The following is a 23971-nucleotide window of genomic DNA, read 5'->3' as shown; positions in this document are numbered from 1 at the left end:
AAGCGCAAAGAGCAGCATACATCGCTTTGTTGCAAAAATTCGGCAGATCCCACGTACCGTGGGAGTCGATGTTATGCGAAGCATGCGGCGGGTAGAGGACTGTGGCGTAACTTTTTTTACTGAGCGACACGTTACAAAATGACGCTAACGATTTGTATAAATTTTATACGCACACATATATATGTTGCAGAGCCGCATATGTGTTATATAACCAGTTTTTTACGGTTACGTATGCAACGTGGGTATTACCAACACCAGAAGCGGTAAGCTGATACGTAGTGCTTATACGTGTCTCGAGAACGCACGCACGTTTCACGAACCCGTGTACATGTGTGCAAGAAGTTCTTGACAGTTCTTGAACAAGGGCATCATAACCGTAATCAGTGAGCACCAGCAGCTGGTCATGACTTGTCATAGTATCCGGTCGTGATCGTGGTGACGAGGGGTCCATGTGTAGTGAAGTATGTGGTATAGTAGAGCTGTTGGAATTCGTGGATGCCTCAGTCATTTCGTCGACAAATTGTCTGTCGACAGAGCCGGCGACATGTCGGAACCTGAAGTCACCCATCGCATTGGGGAGGTATAGGCCGTCGAGGCTGGTAGGCCTGGATAGTGCTACGTAGACCAACATCAGTGGATGGTGTTTGTCGTATTCGTAGACTACCTGGGAGTGTGTGGCCTACGTAGCCTAATCTACAAAGCGGCTGTCAGTCAATCTGGTATCATCCTCGGTTAGCACGAGGCCGTCGCCCAGACTCGTAAGAAATGAAGAGGACACTGCGCCGTTCTGGTGGACGAAGTGCACTTTACGGTACGGTGATGTGGATATCATATGTAACTTTCGTTAATGTATTCCTCCGGGGTCGAGAAATGCTTCAATATAGCTTGCTGAATCATAGGAATACAAACGTAATGTTCATTATACTGCTATAAAAGCGGAGCCGACACTGGAACTACAGACGTTAATCTGGTATGACGCCTGTATCGTAGGAGTACATATCGTAGGAGTATCATGTAGCGTTTATCGCTTTCTTGTAAAATTAGATAGCCAGCACCACAAACAAAATTGACGTTTGCACCGATATGACGCCTGCGTAGGCTGTTTTTTCAACCAGTTTATAGACCTGGCGTGGCTCAGTGGTAGAATACCTGATAGCCACGCAGAATGCTTGGGTTCGATTCCTGCTGGGATCCTAATTTTCGTTCTTTCTATTCGTCGAGTCAATGCTGCCGATGTTGGTTTTCCTTAACGCTTTAGCATTTAAGTAACCAATGTCTGTTCTCGCCGTTCCTGGGTAGATATAAACTGTCAATCACCTGTGGCGCATACCCGTACACCGCGGCCCATGGTAAACGGGTATGTGCCACACGTGTCTAGTGGAAAGGGTTTGACGACGTACGCGACAGGATTTTAACGTTATTCATGTCATAACCCAGCAGTCATATTCATCAAATCCTCTTACCCTCCCATGCAAATTTTGGTCTACACCAAGTTAAGGAGGGGATCATGAGAGCACCCAGACGTAGGCGGCTAGATAGATAGATAGATAGATAGATACGTAGATAGAAACGCTCAAAGTGCCAGAGGTTCGCTAAGAAATGCTACGCATTTAATACACTAGCAGCGTACCCACTACGCCACAAATCATAATGTTTGCGAAGTTGCGCACCACCCCCCACGACATTATTCGGTAATCTGCGGAGAAGCGAGGTACCATCTGTGAGGCATTATGTGCACTTTGTTGATACGACGGTTGATGACGATAAATAAATATGGCAGAACTCCTTGGGTTGGAACCTTTTAACAACCCACTCGTTGCTCAATTCGCATTGTGTGACGCCTGGTTACAGAATTCGCGTTGCATGACGCGTGGTTGCTTTTTTACTCTTCTGCCACACTGCGTTACATATGTTAATGTGGTTCCTTCGCGACATGAAGCCTGCACAGGGTCTTTATGCAAAGCTGTTTGGAGCACCGGCATGACTCTGAAGTAGAATACTGGGCCTCCCACGTAAAGGGCCCAAGTTCGAGCCTCGTTCCTCCCTGAGTTTTTTATTTATTCTTTTTTTTCTAGTTTCCAGCGATAGAGGTTACGGGCACTGGCGGCGTCGGACAACAACGGCGCCAAAAACGGCCCTTGTTGTGACATCATAACAGTTTTAGCAGTAGAATAGGTAATCCAGAAAAAAATGTGCTGCTCATTGCATTTCTCATGGTGATTTTTATGCTGCGTCAGCTCAAGGGGATATACTTCCTATTCGGCAATAGAGGAACGACTGCATAACTATTTTGTAACCAACAAAATAAGTTTTCAACTTGTCTCTTACAACACGCCTGCCATTTTCTATTTGTTGAGACTTTCGTGCACAGCACGTGGTCGCTATTCCAACTATCATTTAGCGCAGGTGGCGGCAAATTGGGAGGTTTATGTCAACGGCCCATGAGCGTTCAGAAGTCTTGTTTCCCTAATGTCACGATCACAAATACTAAGTATGCTTTAAAATGTGAGTATGCTTGGCCGGCGCAATGGAAAGTATAGAGGCCGGAAAGCAGCTTCCGAAATCTTTGGCACACTGTGCTACAAAACCACATCCACAACTGGTTTACACATAAGGTATATAGGAACTTCGTTATTACTTTTGGTATGTCTAACGACACTGGTTTTTGATATTATTCTCCTCGTTCCGAAGCGACGCAAGAACAGCGCACTGAAGCGGCACAAAAGCTCTGAGATCCCTCTCCTCGACATGACCACTGCGAAAAATATGATCGGGCGCCACGATTGACAAAGCCTTCCCGCCGCTGCACTTCCCGCTACAAGGGGAGTCAGGAGTGGCGTTTCCAGTGCACGGGACCCGCCTGTTTTCAATTTGAGTCGAGAACATGACGTGTACGACTGGCGTGCATTGTGTGAACGCTTATGTTGCCAAAACAAATGGGGACAATTTGGGCATGCTAAAAACCATGGTAGAATAATATCGTCATCGACGTAGGCACTTTTTTTCGCAAAGCACGAATCGGAGATATCGTGATATAGGTGGAAGGTGGACGTAATGAATATTTACATAAGTAATGCGGGTCGTAATCTTGTGAACAAGGCTCCCGTGTAGGTACCGAAACATCAGTAATTAATTTCCACCTTGGTCGGTGTCCGTCAGTGTATTCACCAGTAAAGTATCAAATTAAATATGGATGAAGAGTCAAACGTGAAAAACGTTTTGCGTGCACTACAGCGAAATAGATAGGGGTATAGATCTCTTTAAAGGGCCCCTCACCAGGCCACATAGCAAATTTTAGTTAGACGCTGGAAGTTGTTGTGTGCCGAATGAAGAGCAGTTCCGCAAGAATTTTTCAAATCGGTTCATTACGAGCTGAGAAAAACAATAATTTGTAGTGGCGCGAAACCATGATGCGAGGAGGCGAGTTTCAAACCCTTGCCACTCGCCCCGTGTAGCCTTAGCAAGCCAAATTCCTTCCCTGCCCTCTTCACTTGAAACACAAGCATGAACACGTCATGCGCATGCATGGTCACGTGCGCATGACGTGCGCGAGCCAGCCCGAGCACGCCAGCGGCGTTGCACGGCCGCTACCCTTTTTAGGGGCGAAGCTCCTTAAGGCGGCACCCGTTCGTCCCTCGTAGTCGTAGTCGTAGTCCGTAACCAGTCTTACGCTTTGACCTCCAAGGTGGTGCCGGTGGGAGATTTTTCCTGTGCGTTGTTGAACAATAAAAAATTCGCAGCGGTAGCTAAAAGCCGACTTCTCCTGTCTCTCATTCCCATTAGCAGCCATTCTTTACCTCCAAGGTAGTGCCTGGTGAGATTTCTCCTGTGCGTGATTAATCAATAACAATTTTGTTCAAAACGCTCTTGATTGATGAAATAAACCAACGAAAGACGCCAGATGTTTTGTAAAAGCAAAACGGAAGAAGGCCAGATGTTTCTAAAGCAAGAGGAAAAGACGCCAGCTGCTTAACGAAAGACGCCAGATGTTTTCTAAAGCAATGGTTTTCTAAACAATGAAAATTCACAGCGTACATGTAAAATTAAAGTGAGCTGCAAGTCGTCATAACTCATCGAACCTTTAGTATAAACGCGCCCTATCTCACGTCGGTGATGATGTACTGGGCAGAATTCACGGAAGATTCACGGTTTACCGATGAACCTCCGCAGCTTCGCCCACTCATCATCATTCACTCCGTGGATATGCTGTGATTTTTTTTTTATGTAGCGGCCATGGGCGTTTCGTCGGCGGTCTCTGTTGTGTACTGCCTGTTTCTGCGGGGTGGGCATGAAAGTTGAGACATTGGTACGGGCACGAGAGTGCCGGTATCATGAGCCAGTGCCGCATTAACGTTTACTTGGACGCGGTAGAATAAATGAGCATAATGAGTGCTCGAACGCGCCAGAACATTACTTTCGTTTCCAGGGCTGGCGTCTGCTCGATGCGATATCCGCGGGGACACGAACGCATGGGAAAGGGAGGTACATTAGCCCGCATCTCGCTGCAATTCACGAAAAAAGAAAAAGAAAAAGACGCACACATTCCCTTTGTGTGTCTGATTATTTCTCCCAAGTTTTATTAATCTATTCAAGCAACAAATTACACAAACTACGCATGTCGTGTCAAATAATTACCACAGTGTCACGTGCTACTGTTGGCGACGTCAGGGCACAGTCGTCTACGTAGAGGAGTGACGTCACAGCACTACCATCTACGTAGGGCCATTTTCTCATGTACGTCATCCCCTCATTCTTTAAAGCGCGCGCCCGCGAGAGTAAGGGCTATGCGGCGTTCACCTGGAAATTTGACCCATTTCCGCGGCGCGTAGCGTTGCAAATTTTGGCAGACGTGATCGTGAACGCCCAGTGTACGCATTGCGCTCGTTAGCTCAAAATTGTCAAACCTGGTGGGTGGCCCTTTAACGCACACCCATCATGTTCATCGCTTTGGACAGCCCCGTAGCAGCTCATGTCCGTAAAGCTGGATAGCATAATTCTTCTGCGGTGCAAGCACCGTCACGGTGGTTACTATGACAACGAGGACCTAGCAGAGCTATATGGTTTGAGCCTGAAAACACTTAAAGAGAGCTTTGCTGTAATATATATATATATATATATATATATATATATATATATATATACATATATATATATATATATATATATATATATATATATATATATATATATATATAATATATATTGTAATGAACAGAGACGGAGACGGCACCCGATCCTGGGCCTGCTGTTCTATTCTGAACCTCTTCTTCCTCTGCCTCGATCAGCTCGTTCTGGAAGCCGTGGAACTCCGGTAATTCGCAGAAAGCCGGCTTTGTCTGCCGAAACGATCCCACACTCGGCCAATGACTGCCGTGAAATCTGCATATGTGGCGCCAACTGTTCAGAGATGATGTTCCTGCTATCTGCGTGCAAGTCAGCTTGTGGTGTTAGAACGTCCCGGTTATGCAAATTCATTACGAAGTCTGATCTCTTAATCTTAGTTGTACAGGCGGTCGGACCTTCATGTGTACGAGCGAAGATAAACGGGGGGCCTGCGACTCCGACAGTTCCCACATTGAGGTGGTATTGGTCGCTTGCACGGATGTTCGTAATGTGGACCCCGATGCGGAATCTAACATCCGAACCGCAAAGCCCACCTTGCAGCCTGTTTCTGTGCCTCCCGCTTGGCGGAACGCCAAGCAGTCCCTGGAGGTATTGCAGGGCACAGCTGCACAGTCGGGAACGTTCCCGGCTGATGCGTGGTCAGAGTGACGCCCTTCCCGAGGTGCGTATTTGGCAGTGGTCTCTGGCTGTGATGAACGCGCGTCGGATACCGACGCGGAATCTGAATGCCCAAGTGGTGAATTGTAGCGCAGAACTGAAGCATCGGTGTGAAATCTCTCCCGAGGTGCGTCGGCGGTGGCGGTCAGGATGGACTGGGTGTCGGCAGAGAGGTGGTAGTCCATCGGTCCAAAGGCAAATATGAGCCTCGTGCTCCACTCGTCCCAGGATTGCTACCTCATGCCTTCGCACCTGTGCCACGCCGCGGCACCGTTTCTAAGACGGTTTATGGCCACCCGCCATTTCTGTTGGTACGTCCAGGCCTCGCGATCTCCGAGGGCGTTGATGGTGGCCACCCACTTGCCGGCGTCATTCTGGAAGCCGTGGAACTCCGGTAATTCGCAGAAAGCCGGCGATGGTGGTACGACAGGGGAAAATCCGGAGTATGGCGACGCCCAGCAGCACAGTTGGCTTGAGAGCAGCGTGAGAGTACGCCGAAACTCTATGTGGTTCTCGGGTGGGCTGGCCTCAAGGTCTTGTGAGGCAGCTACATCCAACATGGCGCTGATAGCACTCAACGCCGGCAAGATGACAGGAAAAAGCGCAGAGCTCGACGCTGTCATGGCATTGACCTTTACGCGGAGTCGCGCGACGGTACGGAATAGCTCGGCGGCACTTTCGGGCGATCCGCACGCGGAGCGAACGGCGACGTCCGAGAACGAGGTGGTTACCTTGCTCATTGCGGCGGGATCCTTGCTAAAGGGAGCTTGTTCAGCACCCCTCAGTAGCTCAGGTGCCGATGAAGTCCTGAGCGAGAGGTTCTCGCAACGAAAAGCGTGAGCGGCATTCCCGTGCAATGGTAGGCCGTGCGCTGTCTTGGCGGCGCCGGGGTAAGCGTGCCCTTGAGCAATCGAGGAGGCCTGGACGCCGTCTTGGGATGGCTTGATGGGTAACTGCAGCAGCGGTCGGGCCGTGGTGTCCATAAGCGAGGAAGCGTGGACGGCGTTCCTAAAATGGAGAGACCGGCGCTGCCGACGTCCGCGATGACAGGTGGCTTCAGCTTTACGGTTCAGGTTTCGTAGACTGCGCCATTGTAATGAACAGAGATGGAGACAGCACCCAATCTAGGGCCAGCTGTTCCATTCTGAACCTCTTCTGCCTCTGCCTCGATCAGCTCCGCGCGCGCCAGAGCCTCGGTGCCGTTTTTCGCCGTCACAATGATATATATATATATATATATATATATATATATATATATATATATATATATATATATATATATATATATATATATCATCTTACGGGGTGTTTATTGAGGATTCTACGAGAGCGACGATCGTAGCAGCAGCGCGCAGGGCGTAGCCAGAGAGCGAATTGTCGGTGTGTGCCAGCCGATGTCGATGGGCCTTCATGCTTGCCGATCTTCTTCCTCACAATCACCCCCGGTATGGAGAGGTAGCCATCCTGGCGATCTAGATAGAGGTCAGAGGATCATAATATACCTTGAGGCGGTCAATGTGGACTGTCTCTCGCCCGCGACGACGGAGATCGGAAGATGGCGTAACGGGTTCGACCACGTAATTGACAGGGGAGGTTTGCGCAACCACGCGGTAGGGTCCGGTCCGTGGTACTTTGGAAGGAGCTTAGATGAAAGGCCGGGAGCAGCAACTGGAGGCACCCAAAGCCACACGAGGGAGTCGATAGGAAAAGGGTCCGGAGGTGGCTTGGAGTCATGGCGCTGTTTTTGGCGACACTGTTCATCATAGGTGAAAGATCGGGAAAGTTGTCGGCATCTCTCAGCGTGCTGGGCGAGCTCAGACGCAGGTTGGCAGTCGGCAGAGTCTGGGTGATACGGGAGAATTGTATCAATCGTGCTGGAGGGCTCGCGGCCATAAAGCAATAAGAATGGTGAGAATCCGGTAGTGGCTTGGCAGGCGGTGTTGTACGCGTATGTGACAAACGGAAGTACAACATCCCAATTGCAGTGATCTGAGGCAACGTACATAGACAACATGTCGCCAAGGGTCCGGTTAAATCGTTCAGTTAAGCCATTGGTCTGTGGGTGATAAGCGCTAGTGTGCGGTGAATAATTTGGCATTCAGGCAGGAGGGATTGCAGCACGTCCGAGAGGAATACACGTCCCCGATCACTCAGGAGTTCACGAGGTGCGCCATGGCGAAGAATGAAGTTGTGTAGAATAAACGATGCAACGTCTTTTGCTGTTGAAGCAGGCAAGGCGGCGGTTTCAGCATATCTTGTCAAATGATCTATGGCAACTACAATCCATCGGTTTCCAGCACCAGTGCATGGAAGGGGCCCGTATAAATCGATGCCGACGCGGTCAAACGGGAGGGGTGGGCATGGGAGTGGCTGGAGAGGTGCTGCGGAGAGGTGCGAGACTGGTTTGCGTCGTTGGCAGGGGATGCAAGAGCGGACGTTCTTGCGGACGAAGTTGTACATGCCCCGCCAATAATATCGTCGACTGAGCCGCATGTATGTCTTAGACACTCCACCGTGACCACACTGTGGGTCATTGTGGAAAGCGGAGCACAATTCTTGACGAAGATTACGGGGTACGACTAGTAACCATGTGCGGCAGTCATTGTGGTAGTTGAGGCGGTATAAAAGTCCATCGCGGATAGCGAAATGCTGTGCCTGGCGTCGCAGTGAGCGAGGTGCCGACGTTGTCGGAGGGCTTGACAAAAAGTTGAAAATGGTGGCGATCCATGGGTCGTTTCGTTGTTCTGAGGCCATGTCCAGGATGTCAAGCGGCGACATATCTTGATCGCGAGTAGAAGTGCTGTCGTCTGAGATGAGGGGAAAACGAGAAAGGGCGTCAGCGTCAGAGTGTCGGCGGCCAGAGCGATAGACGACGCGGATGTCGTAGTCCTGGATTCGGAGAGCCCAACGAGCGAGGCGGCCTGACGGGTCCTTCAGGTTCGACAACCAGCAAAGAGCGTGGTGGTCCGTTACGACGTCAAAAAGACGACCGTAAAGATAGGGGCGAAATTTCTGAAGAGCCCATATGATAGCCAAGCACTCTTTTTCTGTGACGGAGTAATTGGTCTCAGGTTTCGTGAGTGCACGACTGGCATAGGCGACCACGTATTCGGTGTTGGCGTCCTTACGTTGTGCGAGCACAGCACCAAGGCCAACACCACTGGCATCAGTGTGAATTTATGTCTGTGCGCCGGGATCGAAGTGGCGCAAGATTGGCGGAGATGTAAGTAGGCGGCGAAAAGTCGTAAACGCGTGATCACAGGCTCCGACCAGGTAGACAGTTCATTGTCTCCGTGGAGAAGTGCATTCAGGGGTGCGATGACATTAGCGAAATTGCGAACGAAGCGTCGAAAATATCAGCATGGGCCAATAAAGCTGCGTAATGCTTTCAGGGTAGTGGGCTTTGGGAAATCGGATACGGCCCGGGGTTTAGCAGGATCGGGGAGAATGCCTTCTTTGGAGACAACGTGGCCTAATATAGTCAGTTTTCGAGCCGCAAACTGGCACTTTTTCAAGTTAAGCTGGAGGCCAGCATTCTGGAGACAGGTCAAAACTTGATGTAAACGGTGCAGATGAGTCGAAAAATCCTGGGAAAAGACGACAATGTCATCAAGATAGCAGAGACAAGTGCGCCACTTCAGGCCGCGCTGGATGCCGTCCATCATGCGTTCATAGGTCGCGGGCGCGTTGCAGAGACCGAACGGCATTACAGTGAATTCGTACAATCCGTCTGGTGTTACGAACGCCGTTTTCGAACAGTCAGCGTCAGCCATTGGCACATGCCAGTATCCAGAGCGGAGATCCAAGGAAGAAAAGAACTCCGCACCCTGCAAACAGTCCAGGGCGTCATCGATACGGGGTAACGGATACACATCCTTTCGGGTAATCTTGTTAAGCCGTCGATAATCGACGCAAAATCGTATGGTACCGTCTTTTTTCCGAACCAGGACGACTGGCGAGGCCAAGGGACTGTTGGAAGTTTGAATGACACCACGTTGGAGCATGTCTTTCACCTGCTCATCGATAACGTGCCTTTCGCTCACCGATACTCGGTAAGGACGCTGTCGAATGGGTGCATGGCTTCCAGTATCGATGGTGTGCGACACAGCCGTCGTGCGGCCAAGCGACGTTGCGTGGGAGTCAAACGAGGATGAGAAACCTTCGAGCAAGCGAAGAAGCTGGTCGCGCTGCGTCGTCGTAAGGTCGCTTGCAATAGTTGGTGTGAAAGACCGCGGCAGTGACTGAGGAGGCGAGGTCTCAAGGGCGGCCAGGTCAGCGGAGTCTTCCATGATGTCGAAAATTGAAGAAGATGGCAGTGGTTCGGCTCTCCCTAGGCTTTCACGGTGGCGCAGAGTGACTGGTGCGGCCGTGGGGTTTGACACGTACATCACAGAGGTGCCAGAATTGAACTGAAGGACGGCAAACGGCAGTGGTAGTGATCGGCGGCGAAGCAGAAGGTCAGAGGGTGCGAAAAGCAAGGTGCCGTCGGTAATAGAAATACAAGAGGTGCTGACAAGAGCTGTAGACCAGGCCGGTATAACGGTGTCTTCGGAAACTGCGATTTTACAAGAGTCTGTGTGGTCATTGATAATATCTGGTGAAAACGGAAACAACTCGATTTCGGCGCGGGCGCAATTGATGATCGCATGGTGCGTAGAGAGAAAATCCCAGCCTAATATCACGTCGTGAGAACATGATGGCAACACGATGAATTCGATGACATAGACGACATTCTGAATGCCGACACGGGCTGTGCAGGCGCCGGACGGCTCGACGTGCTGTGCGTTGGCGGTACGAAGAGATAGTCCAGAAAGTGGTGTCGTCACTTTTCTGATTCGGCGGCAAATGCGGGCATCGATTGCTGAAAGAGCAGCGCCAGTGTCGACGAGGGCTAGCGTCCGTATTCCTTCTATGGCGACATCAATAACGTTCTTCGGGGAAATTTGAGGCCTTAGACATTTCGCTGGCACCACAGTTCTTGCCTCCTGAACTGCGCTAGTTAGTTTTCCTGGCGCAGAGGGCTCCGCCGTCGTTGCATGGGTGAAAGGGAATGGCGGCGAGGAGAAGGCGAACGGCGGGAGGAGAATGGTGCCTCAGCGACTGGAGCAGATTCGCGGTCGTCCGAATAACTACGGCGGTGCTCACGTGGCGCATACGTGACCCATGGTGCACGCATATTGTTGGAGACGTTCGGTACACGAAAGCGACAGTAACGTGCCACATGTCCGGGAAGACCACAATGAAAACAGATAGGACGGTTGTCTTCTGTGCGCCAAGGATCTTCAGCTCGTGCGTACTGTACTGCTGGTCGGGCGGGTGGAGGTACTGGCGGGCGCATATGTGGGCGACGTGGGCCGTAACTTTGTAGCACAGGCCTCGAAGCGACTTCAGCGTACGTCAGAGGAGCAGCAGTTGGAGCCTGAAGGAGAGAAGGTGGAACTTGATCGGCTACCTGATCCCTGATGATGTTCTGGAGAGCGGGCGCCAATGGAGGACTCGACTGGCCGTGAATAAGCGGCATCAGCGAAAGCTGACGAGCGACTTCTTCTCGAACAAAATCCTTAATCTGTTACAGCAGGGATGTGTGATCGGGAGCAACAGCCAAGCCGGACATTGAAGTCGCGGCTGGTAGAGATTGCCGGGTGGCTGCACGTTGTTTGCGCAGTTCATCGAAGCTTTGGCACAGGCTGACTCCGTAAGAGACTGTTGATGGTTTCCTCGCCAGCAGCATCTGAAAGGCATCGTCTTCGATTCCTTTCAAGATATGCCTAATTTTCTCGGCATCGGTCATTGCTGCATCAACGCGGTTACATAGGTCAAGAACGTCTTCTATGTGCTTGTGAAATTCTCACCGCTCTGCTGCGCACGAGCACGCAACCGTTGCTCAGCTCGAAGCTTGCGAACGGCGGGGCGCCCGAATACCTCCGTCACGTGAGTTTTGAAGGCAGCCCATGTCGGGAGGTCACGTTGGTGGTTTCGATGCCACACGCTGGCGACACCGCTCAAGTAAAATGACAGGTAGTTGAGCTTTCCTGCATCGTCCCAGGGGTTTATCACGCTCACTTGTTCGTATTCAGCGAGCCAGTCTTCCACATCTTGCTCTTCCGCACCGCTGAAGATTGGTGGGTCGCGTTGAGGGAACGGGCCAACAACCGGGTTGTTGTTGCTGCATTGGTCACCCTTCCGTCATTGTAGAGGCGGGCTTGAGTTTCCCGTTGCGTAGTTCCAGATATGCTTACCCCGCAGCTCCACCACTTGTTACGGGGTGTTTATTGAGGATTCTACGAGAGCGACGATCGTAGCAGCAGCGCGCAGGGCGTAGCCAGAGAGCGAATTGTCGGTGTGTGCCAGCCGATGGCGATGGGCCTTCATGCTTGCCGATCTTCTTCCTCACAATATATATATATATATATATATATATATATATATATATATATATATATATATATATATATATATATATATATATATCCAAGACCAAAGACGTTGCAGGCTTTCTGCAGCTGAGCTGCTTTTACACTGCATCCGTAGTACACCCGCCTTTGACCAATTGACAATGTCATGTGATGGTGATGACATTGTGAAGCCATCAACAGTGTCTGTGATTTGCGATATCGTGTCACGTCATCATGTGGTGATGATTTGCTGAATCCTCACGCTGACGACGCCGACGCTGAGGGTCAATTGTCATGTATGCGAAGAAAGATATATGGTTTCGCAATAACCACGGTCTAGAGTACGAAGTCCTCCACTAAAGAAGACTGGTAAGCAGCCGTTTTCGAAATAGGAAACCATGGTTTGCTTTTGAGAACAAAAGCTTCAATATTTAGGACACTGTGTGCTATATTATATCAGGTAGCGACATATGTCTGGCTATTGCAGTTTGGAAGTCGTACTATATAAACGGAGGATACGGCTCATGGAGCCAAATCATCCCCGAACGGTTGCCATCAAGTAAACCGGGAAGGCCGCGCTTGGCGCACAGTTAATGTTCACGCTCGAAAGAATAGAGTATGTAAAAACATTGCTGAAAAAAGCAAGAATTCAGCAGCGCAATAACAACTTTACCACTGAATACATCTCTTCACTCGCGAAGTCCAGGGTTTGATGGAAACCCGTATGGTCGGGAAAGTTCATGGCGGAAAATTCAAGCGCCGACCAATGGCTAAACACACACACAAAAACAAAGACGCTTTGCTCCCGTTTCGGAGACCTTGTTCACAAACGTCGTTGTCTCTGTGTGTGTGTTTTAAAGATTGGTAGGCGCTTGATTTTACCGCCATCTCTTAGGCTAATATTCTGATAAGTGCCACTCTCTTGCGACAGTAACTAATTGCTCTGTTGATAACGATGCACCTTAATTTTGACGCCGTAGATTTCTAGTTATAACCGGAAAGAAAAAACAGAACGACTCTCGCCTTCCAGGTGTGGTGTAGCGGTAACGTGTGGGACTTAGCATGTCCGGTGCGTCGAGGTGGTGGGTTGCACTCCCGCTCGCTGGATTTCTTTCCTTAGGGTTTTCTTTGTCGCAGTCCTCGTGATTGAGCCCTAATTACGATCTGGGCATGGCCACGGTTTTAGATGCGAAGTATCTTAAGGCGGAGCTCAATCCGGTGGTGGTGGTGGTGGTGTGCGGCGTGACCGCCCTTACCGCGCATGCGCATACCCTCTCCACACACCCCCTCTCCACTCCCCCTCTCTACTCACCCTATCCCATACCCCTCTCCACTTCCCCTGTCCCCTCCCCCTTTCCACTCTTCCTCTGAAACGCGGGCTAGACATGCCGAAATTCTCTTCTGCGCAACGCCGCGATGAGCTCGAGCCCATGCGCGTCGCCTCCCTTTCTCTCTCCTCTCCTACGCTGCCCCCCTCTAGCCCGCCTGTCGACCGCGTTCCCCGCTCGCTCTGTGAGAATTAACGGCCAGGCTAGATGGAAGACACGACGCGCGTAGCGTCCCTCTTCGCGTTCCACGACGCGAGGTCGGTAGCATGCCCAATGAACGCCAACGGAACGCGATCGTGCAAGTGCTCCGGCTTCGCATCGCCTCATGGTCCCCTTTAGCGGGAGATGGTATAATTTTTTAAAAATGCCCCCACCTCCCCGAAGGGAATCGAGGGGAAATGCGAATGCATTTCTTGCGCCGAGAGTACACGGCGTAGAAATTTTAATGGCGTAAAGCTGGACAAATCGGCGCGCTCAAGTCTGTCCCTTTTGGGCGCCTCTTTCAACGAACGCTTCCTACGTGCGTTCGTAATCACCTCAGGGATGTTGCCACCGCCTTCAATACAGCACAAACGCGTTTAGAACGCGCTGTTTTCAGGCTGTGCAAAGGCAGCAGAAACGCTACAAACGCGTTTCAAACGCACTGCATTGAGGCGGTGGCGCAGGGAGGAGAGAGAGCGAACGGCGAGAGAAGGAGCGGCGGAGCACTGCACCTGCCCTCTCCTACACACTCTCCACACACGTGGGAGCTCGGATGCGAGCGCCCTCACACGCCAGAGCGCGCTCCTCCTCTCCACTCACTCTCCGCTACTCCGCCCGCATCACCTGCTCCGGTTGCTAGGGGCGAGGATAAGCGCGCGCGCCCGCAGCAGTTGCTATGGGAAAGGGAGTGAGAGCGGAGAGGCGCGCGGACAACGCCGGATGCCTCACATAGCCCGACTAAGAAATGCATTCGCATTTAAAACAATTTAAAAGCCCAATTTCGGCCCGCAACGGGTGGCCCAATATGCAGAGCGCCAGCGTCCAGCGTGCCTTGTGCAGCGTCCCAGTGCCCAGTGCCACACTTGTCCAGTAATCATGTATTGCCCTGGGACAGTGGCGCTGGGTTTTCTAATTGGGTATTGTGTAAGCATGCCCTCAATAGCACTGCATCACGATGGGATTTCTTTCCTCAATCGTCCCATATCACATAGAAAAAAAGTGTACATGTGATCATCGTTTTTGTAACCGTTTCTGATCTTTACAGGATCACTTGTTTCCGTCTCCTTTCCGCCATCGATGTTGTAAGATCACGTGATACTTGGTGAAAGTTTAAATAATGAATGTTTTAACTAACAAAGTTAGTTGTGAGAAGGCGCTCTGTGGTGTGTCGTACTTTCCTTTGTCCTTGATTTTTCCGCCCCCCCGTTTCAAAGACGCATGATAATGTGCAACAGAGTTAGGTAGATACGCTGGCTGTGCTTCATCCCCCTTCCCCCTCGTTTGAGACGACAGCACAGTAATACAACAGCCATGGACGGTGTGTTTGAAAGCATGCACGTAACTTGCATTTTGCACCGTACACTGACCAGAGGGAGCTGCGTTGCTCGCAGTGGACCGTCCCAAGTTCGCTGGCATTGGCCGTTAGGGACACGCAGAAAACAGACGCGCGAACGCGTCCCCCGTGTATCCCGGCCGCAGTCCGCCCACTCATTCAGAGAGGGAGACGCGCACATCGCGTTCCATTTTGAGCAACCCCGTCTCATTATTGCGTTTTTTGTCCGCTAGGTTTGGCGTTCTGGCGCTGCAGTCGCACTGGAAAACTCGACTGTACGGTGCCTAACTGCATGGTCGTGTTCGAATACTTTTGCTATCACTCGAGAAGGGCGGACTGCTGGAAAGTTGCTAACTCATCTTAGAAAAGAACGATAACACAGGAGAAAGGAACACGGACACGGTGCACTTAGTTATGTACAAGTTGGTGTCCTGCCTAGCGGCTTCCTTCGCTGAAATCGGTCACGCTGTTCATAATTCCCCCTAGAAAAAATTCAGCTGCATTTTTTATCTTCAATAGGCTGCACTGATGATATGTTGATGTCAGTTCTGAGAAGTTCCAATGCCTTCAGTGATCATCCGTGAGGCGATGGAGTGTCACAGTACGTTTTTCGTAAAAGCTAAATTTTTATTTCGCGAAACCTCATCTCTGACACTCATTCTGCAGAGCCCACTAGTCAATGCTCGGGGTAGAACAAAGATTAGACGCTTAGAAATTCAAAAAGAAAAAAATTACACCATCTCCCGCTAAAGGGGACCATGAGGCGATGCGAAGCCGGAGCACTTGCACGATCGCGTTCCGTTGGCGTTCGTTGGCATGCTACCGACCTCCCGTCGTGGAACGCGAAGAGGGACGCTACGCGCGTCGTATCTTCTATCTAGCCTGGCCGTTAATTCTCACAAGGCGAGCGGGGAACGCGGTCGACAGGCGGGCGAGAGGGGGGCAGCGTAGGAGAGGAGAGAGAAGGGGAGGGGACGCGCATGCGCTCGAGCGTATCGCGGCGTTGCGCAGGAGAGAATTTCGGCATGTTTAGCCCGCGTTTCAGAGGAAGAGTGGAAAGGGGGAGGGGAGAGGGAAAGTGGAGTGGGAAAGTGGAGAGGGAAAGTGGAGAGGGAAGAGAAGAGGGAGAGTTGAGAGAGGAAGGGGAGAGGGTGAGTGGAGAGGCGGTGTGTGGAGAGGGTATGCGCATGCGCAGTAAGGGTAGTCACGCCGCACACCACCGGATTGAGCTCGGCCTTAAAGGGCCCCTCACCAGGTTTGACAATTTCGAGCTAACGAGCGCAATGCATACACTGGGCGTGCACGATCACGTCTACCAAAATTTGCAACGCTACGCGCCGCGGAAATGGGTCAAATTTCAAGGTGAACTCTGCTTGCCCTTCCTCTCGCGGGCGCGAGCCCGGAGAATGAGCGGATGACGTACATGAGAAAATGGCCCTACGTAGATGGCAGTGCTGTGACGTCGTTCCTATACGTAGACGACTGTGCTCTGACGTCGCCAACAGTAGCACGTGACACTGCGATAATTATTTGACACGACATGTGTAGTTTGTGTAATTTCTTGCTTGAATAGATTAATAAAACTTGAGAGAAATAATGAGACACACAAAGGGAATGTGTGCGTCTTTTTGACTTTTTTTTCGTGAATTGCAGCGAGATGCAGGGCTAATGTGCCTCCCTTTCCCATTAGTTTGTGTCCCCGCGGTTAGCGCATCGAGGAGACGCCAGCCCTTGAAACGAAAGTAATGTTATGGCGCGTTCCAGCACTCATTATGCTCATTTATGCTACCGCGTCCAAGTAAACGTTAATGCGGCACTCACAGCATCATCATCATCGTCACGCTAGCGCAGGCGAGCTCTGTGTCGTCTGCTACATCTTCGCCCTGTAGACACAGCGGCTTCGGCAGACGAGTTCGTTGTGCTGCTACAAGCAATCGCAGAACTGCTACACGCTTACGATGCGATTGAAGAGGAAAGCGGTGACGTGGAGCATCGCACCATCAGCCTGTTGTTGGCCCGGCGAATGAGGTAGGATCGGCACCGTATTCCGTTATACATCGAGATGGTTGTGCCAGCGTATGTGGACCTGGAGTTCAGAAAAATGTTTCGACTGTCCAGAAGCACAGCTGCGGCTCTTGTAAAAGAATTTGAGAGGTCCGCATTTTATCCGCAGGGCTAGAGTCGGAAGAACGAAGCTGTCAGCTGAGAAGACCGTGCTGATCAGGCTAAGCTATCTCGATCGGCACGTAAACTACAATGTATGTAGTTGCGGACAAATTCGACGTGAGTGGGTCGAGCGTGCACGGCAAAATTCGGCGTGTTCTTGACTTCCTAAATGCTATCAGTGCGAGAGAGATCAAGTGGCCGGACAGCAACGACATCGCACGAAGCAAGCGTGCATTTTGTGCGCTGTATCAACGCCAAGGGGTAGAAGCCGGCCTTCCAGACGTCATCGGGGCCCTTGACGGCTATCACATTCGCATATCGCGACCATCAGAATCGGAGGGGAGCTACTAAACCGAAAGAAACTTCGGCGCTGCCCGAGGACACGAATTAAACGTAAACAACACGAAGATTATTCGCATGACACTGAAACGTCTTACCTTTGATCACATACACGAGATTACCACCGTGCAGCCCAACGCATCCGTTCTTCTAGAGAGGGCGCACTTCTGTCTGCACCTCGCTTAAAATAATATTTCGTGGCGTTAGGACAGACGCAGGCTACAAATGAAATGCACGTTCAACCACCGTGAAAGCAGCGACCCGAAAAAGACTCGTCAAACGGAGCGGCGAACTTCTGCACAAAGAATTCGCGAGCAGACGACGCGACGAAAAAAAAAAAAAAACACGCAGAAGAGCGCGTCGTCTGCTTGCTGCCAGCGTGCTGCCAGCGCAAAATCGTTCCGGCAGGAGAGCGAGTCCGCGGGCAGCCCGCTGGCTGCCGGAGAGGGAAAAACGAACGCGTTTACGGCAGCCGTCGGGCAGGTGGGCGGAGCTTCGGCGCTGCCCGAGAGCTGTCCGAGAAAAACGAACGTCTGGCAGGCTGTCGGGCAGCCCGCTGGCTGCCGTCTGGCAGCCCGAGCGAATAATCGAAGAGGCTCACTGGCTCATGATACCGCCGCTCTCGCGCCCGTACAAATGTCTCAACTTTCATGCCCGTCCCGCAGAAACAGGCAGTACACCACAGAGAACGCCGACAAAACGCCCACGGCCGCTACATAAAAAAAAAGGTAGCGGCCTTGCAACGCCGCTCGCTTGCTCAGGCTGGCTCGGGCACGTCATGCGCGCGTGACCATGCATGCGCATGACGTGTTCCTGCGTATATGTCAAGTGAAGAGGGCAGAGAAGGGATTTGGCTTGCTAAGGCTACACGGGGCGAGTGGCAAGGGTTTGAAACTCACCTCCTCGCATCGTGGTTTCGCGCCGCTACAAATTATTGTTTTTCTCAGCTCGTAATGAACCGATTTGACAAATTCTTGAGTCATAATGCTCTTCATTCGGCACACAACAACTTCCAGCGTCTAACTAAAATTGCTATGTGGCCTGGTGAGGGGCCCTTTAAGATACTTCGCATCTAAAACAAACAAGACAAGAGACAAGATTTCGAGGAACGTGAGATCTTTGTTTGGATGCAGGTCCGAAGCTCATCAGTCTCTCAAACAAATATAAAAGAAAGAGAAGCTTCTATAAGAAAAGCCTTCGGCGGAATTTGTCTCCGTAAATTGGGCTGCCAAAACTCTCGCCGAAGTTTAGCATGAGACAGTTGGCCGGAACACATACGCCGTTTCTGAAATGCCGATACGATAGGCGTGCGCACAGGCAACGCCCCCCCCCTCCCAATGAGGTCATAGGGAGGGGAGGACGAGGTCTGCCCTAAACGTTTGTTCAGACAGACCTGTGCCGTCATTGTTTAAAGAGCATGGTTATGGCTACGTGCGTTTTTGTGGATAATAGCGGCGGAAGGCCCCTCATGTTGAATTCCAAGAACTGTTTACTTCCTATGTTTACTTCTAGAAAGCTACAGATCAAGTGCAGACGATTGTGCGAAGCACCTCAGCCATTTCTTTAAACTTTTTTTTATCCAGTGTGAAGTGTGTTGTGCTTGGGAGCGGACCGACAGAGAAGGGTGGGGGGGGGAGGGTAGCGACGAAACTTTCAACCCCCAACCCCCAAGGGAAACCTCGCGGGCCTATGACCTTGCCATTACTCGTGTGGTCGTAAAATATTATAGTACTTAGCGCCTACCGTTCTTGCAAGTAGATGTACTTGTTCCGTGGTTATATCCTGCTTTCCCGAAATCTTCAAAGAATTCTTGCATTTTTATATTAGTGGACTATCGGTGGGCTTCATCATGGGCCTCAAGGCAATTTCAATTGTCACGAACCCTTGCTACGTGTTCATAAGAATTTTCATACCTTCTGATGGGAGTTGATTCTCAGCTACTATCAATGTGAAACAATGGCAAAGTCTGCTTCGGTGGTATTGTCGTTGAGGTACTCGGCTGCTGACCCTAAGGTCACAGGATCGAACCCCGGCGGCGGCAGCAGCATTTCCATGGAGGTGAAGTGCTAGAGGCCCGTGTACCGTGATTTAGGTGCACGTTAAAAAACACCAGGTGGTCAAAATAATCGCAGCCCTCCAACACGGCATCCCTCATTACCATAACGCGGTTTTGGCACGTAAAACCCCCGATATTTTAAACTTATTAGGCAGGGGTTGACACATCAGTTTTCGGCCGCCAACAGCTTTGAAATATCGTCGTTCCACTGGCGTGTCCCCATGTTGTGGATTAACAAATAGAAGAAAATCAAACAATGCAAGCCCATGCTGCCAACAGCAATTGCAACAGCAAGTGCTAGGCAACCGTTTTGGCATCCAATCACACTATTCATGTGCGCGTAAGAGTTTACTCATTCAAGCAAGCGATGGCAAAAAGGATAACTATCGTCGAACAATACGTGCAAGTACCGCGAAGGCTAGCCTGTAACCTCATTTCACACCCCGTACGCCTAAATCTAGCTCGCCTCGGTGTTTCACAGCGAAAGCGTTTCCAGATCACAACCGCCGAAACCAGGTGTGGAGAATATGCAGTAGTGTGCGCATTATAAAAAGATAATTGTGGCCATCTGGTGCGTGTGTGATTATGTGAAGTGTGCCTATTGGCGCAGTTGCGTCGTCGTAACGGAATTCAGTTCCACCAGCCCAGAAAGATGTGCTAGGTTGAAGTGCCCGTCGCGTAAGTCTCACGCTCGATGCACGAACGCCTTGCATGAAAAACGCCGTGCGAAGTCATTGTTGTCTGCAAACCGCAAAATGATGCGCGCTACATAATATCGCTCTGGCACAGGAACTTTCGCTTAAGTGGATCGGGATCGTAACTGATTGACGCCGCTAAAACTGTTTGAGTGAACAAAAAAAACAGAAAGCTTTTGTTTTTAATGGCGTTCGATCATACTTCACGTTGTCACATTTGGAATTTTGCCTTTTCTCTAACGTGTGCTTTTTTGCATTTCGCGTGTATTGTGTGCATGTATTACGCGGTGATAAATGGTTTATATTAAACTACAGTAGAGTGTCGTGAAGCTTATAGTCCGTAGACTCTCTTTTAAACGTTTATCCCTTCTTGCGAAGCATGACCCCATCACTGTGCTTCACCAAAAAATAAGGGGGAGCCGGAGAGGTGGGGCTAGACAATGGACGAAAGGAATGCACTTACTGATTGTGTCCACCGCTATTATGTATATATACATTTATATTTTTTCCTTTCTTTCCCTCGAGGATGCACGTGATTTTTTTATGTCCGAGTGTATACGCGTGCTCCTTTGGCTACATTTTTTTAAATGCGAAGCATTTCTCAGCGAACTTCTGCGACTTTGGGCTGCCACGCCGAAGTGTTTAATGACGTCGCCACTGTACGACCGAAGGACAGAGCTGCTGGGTTTCAGGTCACCATGCGCTCGTAATTTGCGAAAGACAGAGTACGGCAGCAAGTTGGCCTGGTATCCAGTGTCCACTTTCAAAACAACCTGCTGGTTGGCTACTTTGGCTGCGACCATCCAGTCAGCTGTCCTTTCAACGGCGCACACTCTGACATTGAGGATTTCGAAGTCATTCTCGTCGTGTAATACGGCACCGACGGCAGGCTCTTTCCGGCAGCACGCCGCGAAGTGATTGGCACCCTTGCACGCAAAACATGTCTTCCCGAACGCCGGGCATTTGTTACGGTCGTGCGTTCGATTGCACCTACCGCATGTGAACCGTTGACGCTGTTGCTTTCAGGAAGAGCTCGAACTTGTGTTTAAACAACGCCCACTTCTTTGCGATGTTCCCGGACAGAAGCAGCTGATCGGGTGGCTTGAGGAGTTCCATTTCTCTGGCTTACTGGTGTAACGCCTCTTTGTTTGTTCAAGCCATTTCGCGGTAGGCCAACAATCGGTCCACTTCTGACACCATGTATCAGTCAGCTAAAGCAGGAACAGAAAGAACGTTTATTGATAGCAGCTGTTAGGTTTTATAGTGGCTGGCACGTGCAAACCAGTGTAGGCGTTGACGTCAGCAGTTGGTGGGAGAAGGCGCTAGTACGCACAGCGCATGCGTATCTTGCACGATACAAGGTCTAGGCGTCCCTATTGGTGGAACAGAGTCACGTGGCGGCAGTCGCGCCGTTTCGACAAAAAGAAGCGCGCGAACGTCCACAGGCAGCAGACCTTTTGTTTTCTCATTTTTTATATACTTCTGTACTCGGCGACAGCTTTTCTTGACATTGGAGCGAAGGCCACGGAGGCGGGGCCTCCGCACATTTGTGTTACTACGCAAGTAGTCCGGCAGCTTGCGGCCGATTTCAGTTCCAGTTTCGGTTTTCGCTTACTCGCAGCGCTAGTGTGTTTAGCAAAATGTGTGCATGCAAAATGAGAGCGTCAAACTATGATGAGAGTGCATACATGTAGCAAGTTACTGTGCTGTATATATACTGGTACAAGTAAAATTTTCAGCAGTCCAGAACGTTTTCCCAGCATTATTCGGCCTTTATAGCAGTAATGTTTAGATTCCGTGTTCAGTCAACAAAAAGTATGGCAGCCCAGTATATACGGGTACGCGCCACACGTGATCGAATGTTAACGTTTACAGTGTCCAGCCGTGGTACAGGTGAAATGGAAGGCCGGTTGCGGCACGATCCTGCCACGGGCCTGTCTTGTTTCCGTTTTGCTGTATTCGGTTTACGCCCACAAAGACTGTCAGCAATGATCGGCGCAGACTGTCAGTGTTCGGGAAGCCTCACAATTGTTGCAGATCGTTAAGATTGTGCGCAAGACGCGAACAGTCAAGCTTATTTCAGAGCTTGCGTGGCCACCAGTGATAAGGCTTGGAAGGTCGATGCGTGATGTATAAAAGACGGCGCGTGCGAACGATGAGCAGCTTTTCCACGGCCAATGCTGTACTTGCCGCTATCAGCGCCTGTGTGCATTGCTGTAATCTGACTTTCCATTTACCGGCCGACTGCTGCCTTCGTCAGCGTCATGACCCCCGTGAAAATATAATAGCTATGCAAACTATGCAAGATGACGACCGTCTCCACGCACACACCGCAACAAAAATACGCAAGTACCATGATACCACTGAACTGGAAGATTTTAAGAGAGCTTACGCTTAATTGAATAGAGACTGAAACAGGTTTTTTTTATTGAGCTTCGCTCGTCAAGCACCTTCATGTAGTGTGATGGCCACCATTGTTTTTTTCCATCCCTGTGCATGCAGTATGTAACAGGTATTGTCTATAATACGAATTGTTATTGGTAGAAAAATATAAAGTATGCATAAAAACACTTCATATCTTTTATTGTATCACAGACATACGGGAAAATTCTCGAGGCCCGTGTATTTAGATTTAGGGGCACGTTAAAGAACCCCAGGTGGTCAAAATTTCCGGAGCCCTTCACTGCCACGTCTCTCATATTCATATCGTGGTTTCAGGACGTTAAACACCATGAATTATTATTAACATAACATTTTGCATTTGTGGCACAGAACGTGATGGCCATAATTTTTTTCTGGCACTCCATGTCGACATAACATTTTGCACTTGTGACCACAACATGATAACCATAACTCGTTGCTGGAACTCTATGTCAACATAGCATTTTTGCACTTGCGGCACAGAACGTGATAACCATAACTCGTTGCTGGCATTGCTTGCCATAAGAACCATTTATAATAAACAAATCAAAATAGGTAAGAGCCGGAACACATTGATAACGATGAATGAGATGGTAGAGTACATTACGAAATGAGTAAATGAAGAAAAAATCACAGCATATCCACGGAGTGAATGATGATGAGTGGGCGAAGCTGCGGAGGTTCATCGGTAAACCGTGAATCTTCCGTGAATTCTGCGCAGTACATCATCACCGACGTGAGATCGGGCGCGTTTATACTAAAGGTTCGATGAGTTATGACGACTTGCAGCTCACTTTAATTTTACATGTACGCTGTGAATTTTCATTGTTTAGAAAACCATTGCTTTAGAAAACATCTGGCTTCGTTAAGCAGCTGGCGTCTTTTCGTTTTGCTTTAGAAACATCTGGCGTTCTTTCGTTTTGCTTTTACAAAACATCTGGCGTCTTTCGTTGGTTTATTTCATCAATCAACGGCGTTTTGAACAAAATTTTTATTGTTTAATCACGCACAGGAGAAATCTCACCAGGCACTACCTTGGAGGTAAACAATGGCTGCTAATGGGAATGAGAGACAGAAGAAGTCGGCTTTTAGCTAACACTTACACTTCTACTTCTACTAACGTTTTCTACTGGAACATGCCAATGGCTGCTAATGGGGAATGAGAGGCAGAAGAATTCGGCTTTTAGTTAACGCGCACGCTGCGAATTTTTTATTGTTCAACATATCACAGGAAAAATCTCCCACCGGCACCACCT

The sequence above is a fragment of the Rhipicephalus sanguineus genome, chromosome 7 (genome assembly GCF_013339695.2).
Source record: "Rhipicephalus sanguineus isolate Rsan-2018 chromosome 7, BIME_Rsan_1.4, whole genome shotgun sequence".
Taxonomy (NCBI): Eukaryota; Metazoa; Arthropoda; class Arachnida; order Ixodida; family Ixodidae; genus Rhipicephalus; species Rhipicephalus sanguineus.
This window is presented reverse-complemented; position numbering follows the sequence as displayed.